Below are 14,349 nucleotides of genomic sequence, written 5' to 3'. Positions count from 1 at the left end.
GATGGTTCCATATATACTTTAATGGAAATTTTGAACTTAACTTACATAGCATTAAATCCTTGCGCAATCAAATTAATGTTACTTATCTGATAATATATTCTTTTAGTCTCGGCAAATTACGTCCTTAGTGAGGTTTGGCTCTGCTAAACTCAAAACTTTGTCTCTCAAGCTTGTTCTTTAAAGCATACAGATAACGCTATAGTTTAAAGAACAATTTTGAATTAAATTTAAGAAGTAATATTTAGTAGCTGGAAAATGGATGTTGAACCATTTGGGCTACCATTTTATACTGTCTTAATGTTACATTAGTTCAAACATCTGTTGAACTGTTTAACTGATACTTTAAAAATTCTAATACTCTTTATCTCAAATGTAGCATTAGTATTCCTAAATGAATAGAATCATAAATTGTTCATTTTTTAAGTGTTTGTAAGGTTCTCAAGTACTGTGACATGTATATTTTGTGACATGAAACTATCACGTAGATCCTATATTTCTGATAGAACATACTAACAGATGCCAAAGGTACAATAAATGTCTGTGCTCATTGTCAATCAGATTGTACATAGTAATGGTGACTTTTAAACTGAATCAGAAACTAATCACTAGAATTGGGTATTTTCCTAAGGAAGGGATGACTTATTTTTCAGAAAATTATATAAATATACCATAAATAACATAACTTCCACATTTAATAAAAATAAAAATAATTCTAAAGGCCCAGACCCATAGTCCTTTCATAAAAGGATCAAGGATCAGGCCAGGAGTCGTAAAAACTATGCAAATGTTTTTACATGATAGGACTTTCTTTTAAATCAGGTCAACTTTTTATTGTCTCACTTAGGGGCCCTATCAGAAGGTATACATGTTGAATGACCCCAATCTTATTTTTTGAGATATATACTATGGATAGTGCATATTTCAAGATCACCCCAAGATAGGAGGTTAAAAACACCAAAAAAAAAAGAAAAAGGCAAGAAAATCTGTACTTAGAATATGAAAACATATTCATCAGAATGAGAAAATTTTATCAGCAGTTATAAAATTTTGATTTTAGTAAAACCTCTTATTTCTAAATATTAAAAAAATTAAAAGCGTGAAAAATACGATGGCATTACTGCTAATTAAGATGTAAATATTTTACACATTAACATTTTCAAGGCAAACACAATTCCCTAAAATTTTTCAAGAATGTCTGTATCATCCTAGTAAAAACAAATATTTCTAGTTAGCATTAGCTGATAGAAAATAATAGAAGGAAACTGTTTGAATATACCTATCTACCTTATGAAGCTTAAAAGAACAATTTGCTATAGACAGAATGACCGAAGATGACACTTCCCTTTTGGAATTCATCATTTTATTAGGAAATAAAAATTGCCAAATGGGAAGACAAGTTACACTCTTAATAAAATGACATTTTGCAGGCAGATGTTTTATTAGTAGATATAACTGCAGCTTACAATGAATTAGCAACTATATTTCCTGAGCATAATTATTTTCATCTAAAAACATATTTTAAGAACTTTTTATGCATTCTTAGAAGCTCTTGCTTTTCTTTGCCTCCTATGGAGAAAAGCCAATGCTTGTGACAGAAAAACACAACCAACCAGCCAAACAGGAGACTTTACTGTGGGGATTATGGATTAAAATATGAATATGTTTTTAAGGTAATTTTTAAAAACTGTTTCCTAGGGATTAGAATAAACTCATCATGCCCAATATTTGTTAATCCTGTGAGAGAGATTAAGGAGAAACGATCACAACTCCCTCATGCAATGCATGAGGGAGGTGTACCCTCCTATCCATAAAGCGTGATCATTTCAGAGGCTATTTCATCTTATAAAGACATAATCCGACCACTTTCAATACAACACACCCTCACTCTCTACACAGACACGTTCATGCAAACCTATCTTATCCTCCTCCTGTGTGTGATTGAGGATAGAATATTTTTAATTTCAGTATTTAAAATAAGGTTTGATGTTACAGATATCCACCTCTAATTTGTGCAGGACACCACATTTTGATGATAGCACTGATCCATTCTGAAGCTGAAGTTTAGGCATATAATGAACACCTAATTTCAGGGACTATTCAGGGACATGCCAAACCTAAGTTTAGGGAAAGAGAGCAAGTGTTGATTCATTATGTAACAATACTAATGTTCCTTTTGGTTTCTTTATTTATTTTATTTGTTTGTTTGTATATTTTACCTGATTCACTAAGTAATCAGGGGAATTAGGAAATTGAATATATGGAAACTGCGTTAATGTTTGAGGAGTGTACAATCTTCTCAGAAAAATCTGAATGGATGCTTTTTTTTTTTTTACAGTGGTTTCTTAATAATATGTTTCTTGACAGTTTTAATTTTCTTTGTTAGGCTAGCCCTGTTTCTGGTACTTTGTTTCACACGTAAAAACTCATGACATTAATATATTCACAATTCAATAAAAAATATCATTACGACTATGCCAGGGAATTAGAGATGGGAATGCAGAGCCAAGCATCCACTTTCTTATGCAGTTTTGGGGAGTGTGTGTGTTCTAGTTACTGCAGGGAGATCACAACTGATCAATACTGACTCAGGTTTTAGATAAAAGCAAATATATTTGAACCTATTTGATTGTGATATTTAATTGGCATTTCCACCCGTGTTTATTCTCCTATAATGTTTATTATTTTAAAATTTTGCAGACTCAATAAAGAACTATCAATCTCATAGGATTTTAACTTAATAATTAATTGCTTTAAAAATGAAAAAGCCAAACTTTCACTCCCTTCTCAACTTTTGCTATCCATCAAACAGAATATATCTTATTTCAGAATGAGTTCTCAAAAAAGCCAAAGGCTATTCATAATACAGGGACACAAAATCTTAACTTTGAACACATAGTTATTTCTTTACCTCTTTAAAAAGAGTACTTGATATTATCTACATAGATATATTTTCATGGAATGGAGTTCCATCTGATTATTTCTTGCCACCTTAGATGTGATTATCACCAGATAATTTAATTACCTGATAATTGAAACAAAATAACAACAACAACAAAATAGAGTTGAGTTAAGAAAGTCACTCAACCTCTACTAAATCTAAAGAAAATGTGGAGATCTGTTTTCTTCACAACTTGTTCTTGAAGCAGCTCTGGTTGTTCTGATGTTCTTTAATTGATCTAAACTTCTATAGTTTTAACAGGCTAGGAATGTATTGCTGCCAGTAAGAGATGATGCAAAAGCATGGATAGTAAAATAATTTAAAGTGAAAATCTACATAACTAGACGGCAGGTAAACACAGATTTTAAAGCACATGGAATAAAGATTTTGAGTGCAAAATCAAAATCTCCTTTGTACCTTTAACTTTTAGTGGAAAGTAAATCCTCTAATACTGCTTAAAAAAACTCATGACACAGAATTTTAATAGTTACTCAGTGACATGGCTCAGGATACGATTCATCTGAACCTACTAAGACTCATTCTTTAAAAGAAAATAGTGAGTTTATATTTTACATGGGAAACAGCTGATGAAATGAAATTCTGTTTCCAATGTATTACTTAGTGATGCTCTTTAAGATAAGAATTTTCTATTTCATTAAAAGACTTTTTCTATACTTACTCAACTTTATGTTAATTAGAGTGAATGGTAATTTAATAAAAGATGCATCGATAATACTTGTCATCCACCATTAACAGTTAACCAAAAAGATGTGTATTTGAACAGTGGCAGTAAGTTAATATTCAGTTCAAGTGTTTTCTTATCAAAGTAAAAAGGTGTTTTCATTTTCGCCCTGTTCATTGGGAAGGTGGGTAACCAGGGTTGAATTTGATGGCATGCCAATATCATGTTATAGAAACTTAAAAAAAGAAACAGCTAAATTAAGGGCTGAGGTGAAGTTTAAGGATTTATTGAATGCAAACATTTTGAATACTAGAAATGGTGATTGAAAAAATAAGTAGGTGTTTAAGAGAAAAGTAGACTTCTTTATGCTTGAAATGATATAAATACACTCCTACAAGGAGGAATTGATTAGAATAATTCTATTTTTATCTACACTGAAACACTGGAAATGACTTGCTATTGACAGATTCAGAGATACAGAAAGTATTTATATGGAAATGTTTTCATCTCCAACTGACAATAATCTCTTCTGAGCTCACCTGGGTCATAAGAACCCTCTCCAAAGAGCAAACTATGCCTGATCTTATGAAAGGGTAAAAACAGGTCATTTTCTTCAGTTTTGTTGCAATTTACATCTGCTGTGCACAGAATCCCTATTTACTGTACAGAGTGGTGGATTTAGATTATTCAATTTCATATTTTTGTTCCCTCAAAAACAATTTAATGCATAACAAGGCATATTATAGAAATGAATGAAAAATTGTTAAGAGAAGTAAGTCTCAATGTTGGACAGTTAATGCATTGGATTTTTGTTTTTGTTATCTGTTTCTAAGATGTTTTTGTTTTTTGTATTTTTTTTATTTTCCCAGTCTGAACATCAATACAGAGAATTATGTTTGACAATGATTTTGCTTTAGAGTAAAGTTTGTGAACCAAAAACAACAACAAATACACTATAATCTTTAAGGCTATGGACAGGCTAGCCACAGAATCTGTCTATATAAAAATTGCATGATTTACTCTATTTGTACCATTTATATCTACTCTATATAGATCATTTTGTGGGTTTGGTGTTTTTTTTTTTAACGTAAAAAGGCCCTTTAAGCTTTCCATTTAAAAGACAGTAATCCCTACCTAGTATGAATAACTTCATAAATTCTATCACTGTAGAAGGTGAACTGTATAAGCAGGTGAACCAACTTTAATATACAAAACATTTGCATTTATATTTTTTATAAAAAAAGTCCAACCAAAGTTCATGTCATTTGCATTGACTTTATATTGACCCTTCCAACTGAGAGAAATGATGGGGTTCATCTGCAATATATGGGTAGGTTATAGAACACATTGAAGTGAGACCTTCTTTCAGCATAAAGAATCAAGAGGTCAAAATAGAAAAGAGCTGCCTCGCATTGTAAATGTGATGATTCAACTAACAAATAGTCCAACATATTTGCCAATTATGCTAAACTGCCAGAAAACACAACAATTTTTCATTCACACGTGATATTGAATAATTTAGATCCATCGTATTTGATCTTTTTTGGTATCCTTCAGTCATTGTTCATAAGGTGACTTTTTAACTGGTTCGTGATGTAATACGTAGCCATTGTTCAAATCAATATCTTTGACTTCGGTATCATAGAACAGAAATTTTAAAATCTTTTGAAATTTGTGTTTCGGGTTTTTGTACATGGTAACCAGCCATTTGTGAAACTTGACCGCATATAATTGTATTATTTAGAACAAATGTTTTGCAACCACCTTTAAAACATGTTATACATTTCAGTATTTTTACAATGTCTTCTTTAGAATGTGTGGGAACATATTTGTCAGGTTCAGATGAATTATGTAACAATGAAACCTCAAAGCTGTTATGAAGTATACAGTTTATGATTACTTTTGTAAAAGAAAATGGAAAAGCACTTGAAATATAATTTTACTGTTTCATATGTATTTTGAAAAATAAATAAAGTGATCATAAATTATTTTTTGTCTTTGAAGAAAATACCTTTTTAAGATTTACTTTTGAGACCTTTGCATTGCTAAGTTTTACTTTAGTAGTCGTTTTTGCCACTCATTAGAGAGTGATGTGATGCATTTATCAATAATTCACTAACACGAGCAACTGAATGTATCTTAAAAATCTCACTTAATACACACCATTTTTTCACAAAACTGTTAATTTAAGGTCCTGGATTATTTCCACTGAGGAGTAATGAAAACAATCATTAATCAAGTGTTAAAGAGGTAAACACCTACATAGATTAGCTATGTTTGTTTCATCTGCAGAAAATCCCTATAAATAGCAAGTGATCCAGTAGCTCGAGTATACCAGTTATTTTGTTCATTTGTTTCTGTTTTTCCTCAGATCTTCAAAAAGATTTTCATAAGGAACATTGGTGTCGCAACTAGTCGTAGGTGCTCAACACAGCACATGACGCAGAGGAAATCATGATCATTGATAAACCAGATGTGCCATACTATCATCATCGCCTCAAAAAAAAAAAAAAAAAAAACAGCTCATAAGACAAGTAAATAAATCTATGCCTTTGGATAGAATGCAGGATAAAGAGTTAGTGATCTGACCTGTCTGGCCTTACTTAAGTTTCTACACCCAAAAGGTATGTAGCGCGTAAATGAAATCCAAGCTGCTCTGAAAAAAAAACCAATTAAATGCCTACTTCTAAGAATTTTTTTTTTGTTAGTATTTCCACATATCTCAGCAAATGTTTGTATTTCTATCCACACGGATTTAAAATTTACACTTCCACTAACAATATAAGATAGTTTCTAAGTAGCCTGGTCAGTACTTGGTAGCATTATGATTCAAGTCTTTGCCAATTTGAACATGACAAAGATGATAGCTCTTCAATGTTTTAATTTTTATTCTTTTTTTCGTACTGGTATTGATCACTTTTCATATGTATTGATTGGAAACTTGGATTTCATTATTTAAGACTTTTCTCATTCTTCTATTAAAATTTCTTCCTTACTGATTTTTAGAAGTTGTTATCCCATTTTTTAAATGCATACAAATTCTTCATATAATCACATCTTAAACATAGCTCCATTCTGCTAACCAGAAGGCACAATAATTAGGTTATGATCATATAGGCAACTTATACAATGTATATGATGAAAAATACATTGAAAAATATATGTGAGAAATATAAAGCAAGTGCAATCAAAAGGTATCATCTCCTGAAAAGCATGAGTTGTTATCTTGACAGTTTGTGCTGTCACCACCAATGTATCTGACAGAATTTGAAAGCATCCAATTCATGGATAAACTATTTAAAATTCCTTTGTGTGTGAGATTTGAACAGTTTTGATTCTATTCGCTCTTATAGAATAATACAATACCATAGGAATATACATCCTTTAATGTCTACGGAGAATAAAACCAAAAATCTGAATAGTAACCACAAATAGGATACTTGACAGTTTCTGGTTCTTTAACCCACTTTTCCTCCAAATGGAAAAAAATCATATAAAGTTCCAAATATGAGTATAAATTATGTGAACAGAATCAATTCCCACTGTGAATGCACTTAGTGAATTTAATTGTTAGCTTGTACACATTTTCATGAGCAATTTTTTTGGTAAATTTCAGAACAAATAAGACTGAACACTTTATCTTACATGGGAAGCTACACCTGAGTCAGTGATGGGAAATCAAACCAGATGTAAAGGAGCTAACATGTAAGAAACACACTGAGAACACAAAATACAAACAGGCCGCCAAATTGCACAATTCCTGAGGGTATTGATCACACTGTAGTCTATGTAAATGGTGCCTCCAGGAGCACACAAATCTAACCAACTTAAATTAGTGAATGACAATGGAGAAACAGTATTAAAAGCCATAGTTACCTCAACCAGAAGCTCTAACTGAAAGCGAGGATCAAGAATTAAAGGAGAGTTTTTTGATTTGTTTTGTTTTAAATTGGGCATATTGCCCAAAACCTACAGTTCATATACTATGCACCAAGCACCATGCTCATTAAATACCTTATCCCTAGATACTTTTTCAATGAAGACATACAAATGGCTAACAGACACATGAAAAAATGTTCAAAATCATTAGCCATCAGGGAAATTCAAATCAAAACCACACTGAGATACCACCTTACGCCAGTTAGAATGGCAAAAATAGACAAGACAAGAGACAACAATTGTTGGAGAGGATGTGGAGAAAGGGGATCCCTCCTACATTGTTGGTGGGAATGCAAGTTGGTACAGCCACTCTGGAAAACAGTGTGGAGGTCCCTTAAAAAGTTAAAAATTGAGCTACCCTATGATCCAGCCATTGCACTACTGGGTGTTTACCCCAAAGATACAGACGTAGTAAAGAGAAGGGCCATATGCACCCCAATGTTCATAGCAGCAATGTCCACAATAGCTAAATCGTGGAAGGAGCCGAGATGGCCTTCAACAGATGACTGGATTAAGAAGTTGTGGTCCATATATACAATGGAGTATTACTCAGCTTTCAGAAAGAACGAATTCTCAACATTTGCTGCAACATGGACGGCACTGGAGGAGATAATGCTAAGTGAAATAAGTCAAGCAGAGAAAGACAACTATCATATGATTTCTCTCATCTATGGAACATAAGAACTAGGATGATCAGTAGGGGAAGAAAGGGATAAAGAAAGAGGGGGTAATCAGAAGGGGGAATGAAACATGAGAGACTATGGACTCTGAGAAACAAACTGAGGGCCTCAGAGGGGAGGGGAGTGGGGGAATGGGATAGACCGGTGATGGGTAGTAAGGAGGGCACGTATTGCATGGTGCACTGGGTGTTATACGCAACTAATGAATCATCGAGCCTTACATCGGAAACCGGGGATGTACTGTACGGTGACTAACATAATATAATAAAAAAATCATTTAAAAAAAAATAAATAAATACCTTATCCCTAATCTATACAAAATCCCTGTGAAGTATTATTATGACCATTTTTAAATGGAGAAATTGAGGTTCAGATCAATTAAGTGGATATACATAATATTTAGTGGTAGAGCACAGCTTTGAACAAATGGTTAAACCATTCCAAAGTCTGGGCTTTTATTCTCTACATGTCATGAAATAGAAAAGCTAATATTTATGCAAATTAAAAATTTTTGACAGATGCTGTTTCTTTTTTTTTTTTTTCTTTTTTCACACATGCTGTTTCTTGGTCCTTACACAAAGTGTGTGAGTTTTCTCTCTGCCATTTCACAGGGATGGTGTTTGTGATTAAGAGAGGTTAAATGGAAGCGCAAGGCCATGTAGTAGATGGTGGGACCGACCTCAAATCTAGGTCTTTGGCCCTCAAACTGCATGCACAATTTATTAGCTGATGCTTTCTCAGTAGAACACAACACTAAACATCCTATGAAACAAAGGAGAACTTACTGGCTTTTTTAACGCCTGTTGGTAGATCACCAAGATGAAGGATATATAAACTTCATCGACTTTTACTTTAGTCATCTATAAATTGAGATCAATTTTGTCTGCTCGATCTACCGATTAGTTAATGTATGCCATTTTTATAATGTGTAAACCATTATGCAAACAGTAGGTACTAGTTTTTGTCACCAACACCATTCCTATCATTAATGCCTAATGTCTTTGGATGGGATAAATATTTTTAAGAGCCATAAGCTGGGCGTATCAAGTTGCTAAAAAGAAGGGAGTAGATACCAAATTGACTCTGACCTTACAGAAAAGGGCAAAGAAGGGAAGAGAAGGAGCATGGTACATAAGCTCAGGTCCTATAAAATCCTACTAATCATATCTCATTTTTAAATTATTTTTCCATTGTCATAATCCTAGTTCAAGCCACGAAACCTCTTTTCTGAGTTTGATAAATCTTGCTAATTGCTTTAAAAACCTCCAGATTCTCATAGAAGTCACTCTCTACTGCCCAGTGCCACCTCTAGAAAACGCATCTTTGTACATTCCAGATCCTTACACAAAAACCCTTAATGAGTCTTAAAGGAGAAAAAAGTGGTATTGGAACATCTGGAAATTCAGTTTAAAAATAATAATTAGAAAACCTACTTCACATGATACATAAAAGTTAATTTCAGACATATCAAACCTTATTGTAAATCTTAAGCCTATAAAGATTCTGAAAGACCAAGCAGAATATCTTCATGACCTTGGGGTAAGCATACTTGGCTAAGACTTTCTAGTTTCTTAGAAATAGCCCAAGGCAATACAGAATGTCTTAAAAATGGAAAGATTTAAATTCCCTCCAAATTGAGAAGCAACTCAAACTTTCAAAGACACTCTAATCAAAACCCAAATGAGTTTTTTCTAAATTTTATTTTAATAGAATTTGACGTAAATGTGTTTAGAAAAGTAAAAGTCTATGAACAGCCATATTGCTGAAATAGAAGAAGGAAGGGGTGACTTACTCTAAAAACATCATGGCTTATTCTGAAACTATAGTGATTAAAACAGTGTGACAATAGTGCAAGATTAGACAAATTGGCAAAACAAAGGGAGCAAAAACATGTCAGGTAGATATGGAAATTAGATATGTGACAGAGAAGACAAAGTACATTGTGGGAAGAATGGAATTATTTATTTAATAACTGCACTTGTAAGAATGGTTATTCATAGGGAATAATAGAGTCCACACATTAAGTGTCAAAAACTTTCAAAATTCTATTATAGAGTTTAATTTTTGGAGACAAGAGAATGGCTTCTTAAGCTACAAAATATGCTTGACATTTTTTAAAAAGATCAATAAAGCATATTACATTTAATAATTTGATACCAAAAGCAAGGGCAACAAAAAAATATACAAATGGGACTACACTAACTAAAAACTTCAGCACAGCCAAGAAAACAATCAACAAAATGAAAAGGCAACCTACTGAATGAGAGAAAATATTTGTAAGTCATAAATCTGATAAGGGGTTAATATCCAAAATATATAAAGAACTCATCTGACTCAAGAGCAATAGAACAAAAACTCTGATTTAAAATTGGGCAGAGGAATTGAACAGATGTTTTTCCAAAAAGGACATTAAAATCACCAACAGGCACATGAAAAGAGACTCAACATCACACTACTCATTAGGGAAGCGCAAATCAAAACCACAATGAGCTATCACCTCACACTGTTAGAATGGCTATTATCAAAAAGATAAGAAATAACAAGTGTTGGCAAGGATGTGGAGAAAAGGGAAATCTCCAGCACCATTGGTAAATGTAAATTGGGACAGCTACTATCGAAAACAGTCTGTAGGTTCCCCAAATATTAAAAATAAAGCTACCAGTGGCTTCTGGGTGCCTTAGTCGATTGAGCGTCTGAGTTGGTTTCAGCAGAGGTTGTGATCTTATGGGTCGTGGGATCGAAGCCCAAATCAGGCTCCCTGCTCAGGGGGGAGTCTGCTTGAGATTCTCTGCCCCACCTCACTCCCACACTCGCATTTGCTCTCCCTCTCTCTCCCAAATAAATCTTAAAAAAAAAAAAAAATAGAACTACCATATGATGCAGCATTTCCACTTCTGGGAATATATGCAAAGAAAATGAAAACACTAACTTGCAAAGGTATCTGCACTCACCCCCCTCTATGTTCATTTCAGCATTATTTACAATAGCCAAGATACGAAAATAACTGAAGTGTCTGTCCATCGATAGATGAATGGATAAAGAAAATGTGAAATATATATTTGCAATGGAATATTAGTCATTAAAAAGAATGAAATCTTGTCATTTACAACAACATGGATGGACCTCGAGGGCATTATGTGAAGTGAAATAAGTCAGACAGAGAAAGACAAACACCACATGATCTCATTATATGTGGAATCTTAAAAAAAAAAAAAAACACAACAACAACTACTAAGCTCACAGATACAAAGAACAGACTGGTGGCTGCCAGAGGTGTCAGGGTAGAGGGGTCATGTGTGAAACTGGTGAAGAGAGACAAAAGGTACAAACTTCTAGGTACAAAATAAATAAGCCAAGGGGTTGTAATACACATCATGGCAACTATAGTTAATAATACTATATTGAATATTTGAAAGTTCTTAAGATAATAGATTTTAAAAGTTCTCATAGTAAGAACAAAAAATGCTGTAACAATGTATGGTGAAAGATGTTAACTAGACTTATTGTGATCATTTCACAAATACAGTCATTATGTTGTACACCTGAAACTAATAAAATTTATGTCAATTATACCTCAATTTAAAAAAAAACTTTAATTATTTGTCATTATAAAAAAAAACACCTTTAAAAAGTGAAAAGGCAAGCTCAAATTGGGGATAAGATATTTACAACACATAATGTTAACCAAGGGTTAGTAGCGCGTTATATGAAAAAAATCTTACACATAGATAAAAGCTTAAATAACCTAATTTAAAATTTAAAACATCAAAACCATGGAAGGTATTTTAAGGAGGAGGAGAAAATGCATTTGGGCAATAAACATATAAAGAGATACTCCACCTTATTAGTCAAGGAAATATAAATCAACCCTTTAATGAGATAACGATATATGGCATTAACTGACAAACACAAAAGTCTAACAATACCAACTCTAAAAATACTAACTCTAATAGGATTCCTAATATATTTCTTACAGGAGAGTAATAGTAAGAAAACAATTTGGAAATATCTATTAAACACCCACATACCCAGGATGCAGCAATTCCACTACTGAGTATACACCCAGAGAAACACTACTCATGTGGAGTTAGTAGACAGGTACAAGAATTTTCATAGAAACACTGTACAAATAGGGGGCATAAAAGCAGGAAATGACCCACGTGTTTATAGAAAGGGTGCTGGATGAAGAAAGTATGATACATTCAACAACAAAATATTACAGAACAGTGAAATCACTAAATTATTTCTACCTATGACATGGATAAATTTTAGTAACAAAACATTGACAGAAAACACTGAACTCTGAAGAATTTATGTATACACCTTTATATAATTTTTTAATCTCTAAAGAATATTGTATCATTGCAAACAAAAAACTACTCACAAACTAACTTAAAGAGAACAAAAGAATAAAAACTGTGATAACTGAGTAAGAATTGGCATGAAATTTAGATTCCAAAAATAAACCCCCATATTTATGATCAATTTTTGACAAGTACGCAAAAATAATTCAATGAGGAAACAATAGTCTTTTCAACAAATAGTGCTGGAACAACTGGATATCCACAACCAAATGAATGAAGCAGGATGGCTACTCACACAATATACAAAAACTAACTCAAAATGGATCAAATACCTACATGTAAGAGCAAAAATGATAAAATTCTTAGAAGAAAACATAGTATGCCTATGCTTGGATTTAGCAATGATTTTTTAAGTGTGAAAACAAAAGCACTAGCAATCAGAAATAAATAAATTGAATTTCATCAAAATTAAAAATTTTCGTGCTTCAGAGGATACCATCAAGAAAGTAACAAGACAGGGGCGCCTGGGTGGCACAGTCGCTAAGTGTCTGCCTTCGGCTCAGGGCATGATCCCAGCGTTATGGGATCGAGCCCCACATCTGGGCTCGCTAGGAGCCTGCTTCTTCCTCTCCCACTCCCCCTGCTTGTGTTCCCTCTCTCGCTGGCTGTCTCTATCTCTGTCTCTAAATAAATAAATAAAATCTTTAAAAAAAAAAAAAAAGTAAAAAGACAAACTACTGAATAGGAGAAAATATATGCAAATTACATATCTTATAAAAGACTTGTGTCGAGATATATAAAGAACACTTATAACTCAGTAATAAAAAGACAAAGAACCCAATTTAAAATTGGGCAAGGGATCTGAAAAGGCATTTCTCCCAAAAGTCATACATATGGTCAATGAGCACTGAAAAAGATGTTCAGCATCACCAGTTATCAAGGAAATGGAAATCAAAACCACAATGAGATACCACTTAACACCCACTAACATATCTATAATTTAAAAGATGATAAAAAGAACTGACAAAATTGTAAAAAATTAAATGGAACCCTCTTGATGGTTAATAGAAATGTAAAGTGGTGTGGCCAGTTTAGAAAATTGTCTGGCAGTTCCTCAAAATTGTACACATAAAGTTATCATATGACCCAGCAATTCTACTTCCTAAATATACCCCCAAGAAAAATAAAGTCATATGTCTGCAAAAACACTTGTACATGGATGTGCATAGCACCATTATTCATAATAGCAAAAAAAGAGGAAACAATCCAAATGCTCATCAACTGGTGAATGGAAAAATAAAACGTGGTATAGCCACACAGTGGAATATTATTTGGCAATAAATAAGAATGAAACACTAGTACGCGCTACAATATGGTGAACCTTGGAACATTATGTTAAGTGAAAGAAGCCCGTCACAAAAGTTAGTATGAACATGATGATTCCACTCAAGTGAAATGGCTAGCAAAGACAAATACACAGAAACAGAAAGTAGATTAGTGGATGCCTGGGGCTGCAGGAGAGGGAGCATGGGGAGGACTCCAAAGCGCACAGAATTAGTTTTGGGATGATGAAAATATTCTAAAATTGATTGTAGTGATGATTGTACCAGTATGTGAATACACTAAAAAAATTAATTATATGCTTTAAGTGGATGCATTTTTTGGTATATGAATTGTATCCCGATAAATCTGTTGCTACAAAAAAAAAAAAAAGAAAAAGAGAGAGAGAGAGAGAGAATGAAAAAAATCCAGGGTAGTGTTTATTTGGAAGTGGGAGCTAGAGGAATAGAATAAGGATGAATAAAT

The sequence above is a fragment of the Ursus americanus genome, chromosome 25 (genome assembly GCF_024610735.1).
Source record: "Ursus americanus isolate L20-20 chromosome 25, mUrsAme1.1.p, whole genome shotgun sequence".
In the NCBI taxonomy this organism is placed as follows: Eukaryota; Metazoa; Chordata; class Mammalia; order Carnivora; family Ursidae; genus Ursus; species Ursus americanus.
This window is presented reverse-complemented; position numbering follows the sequence as displayed.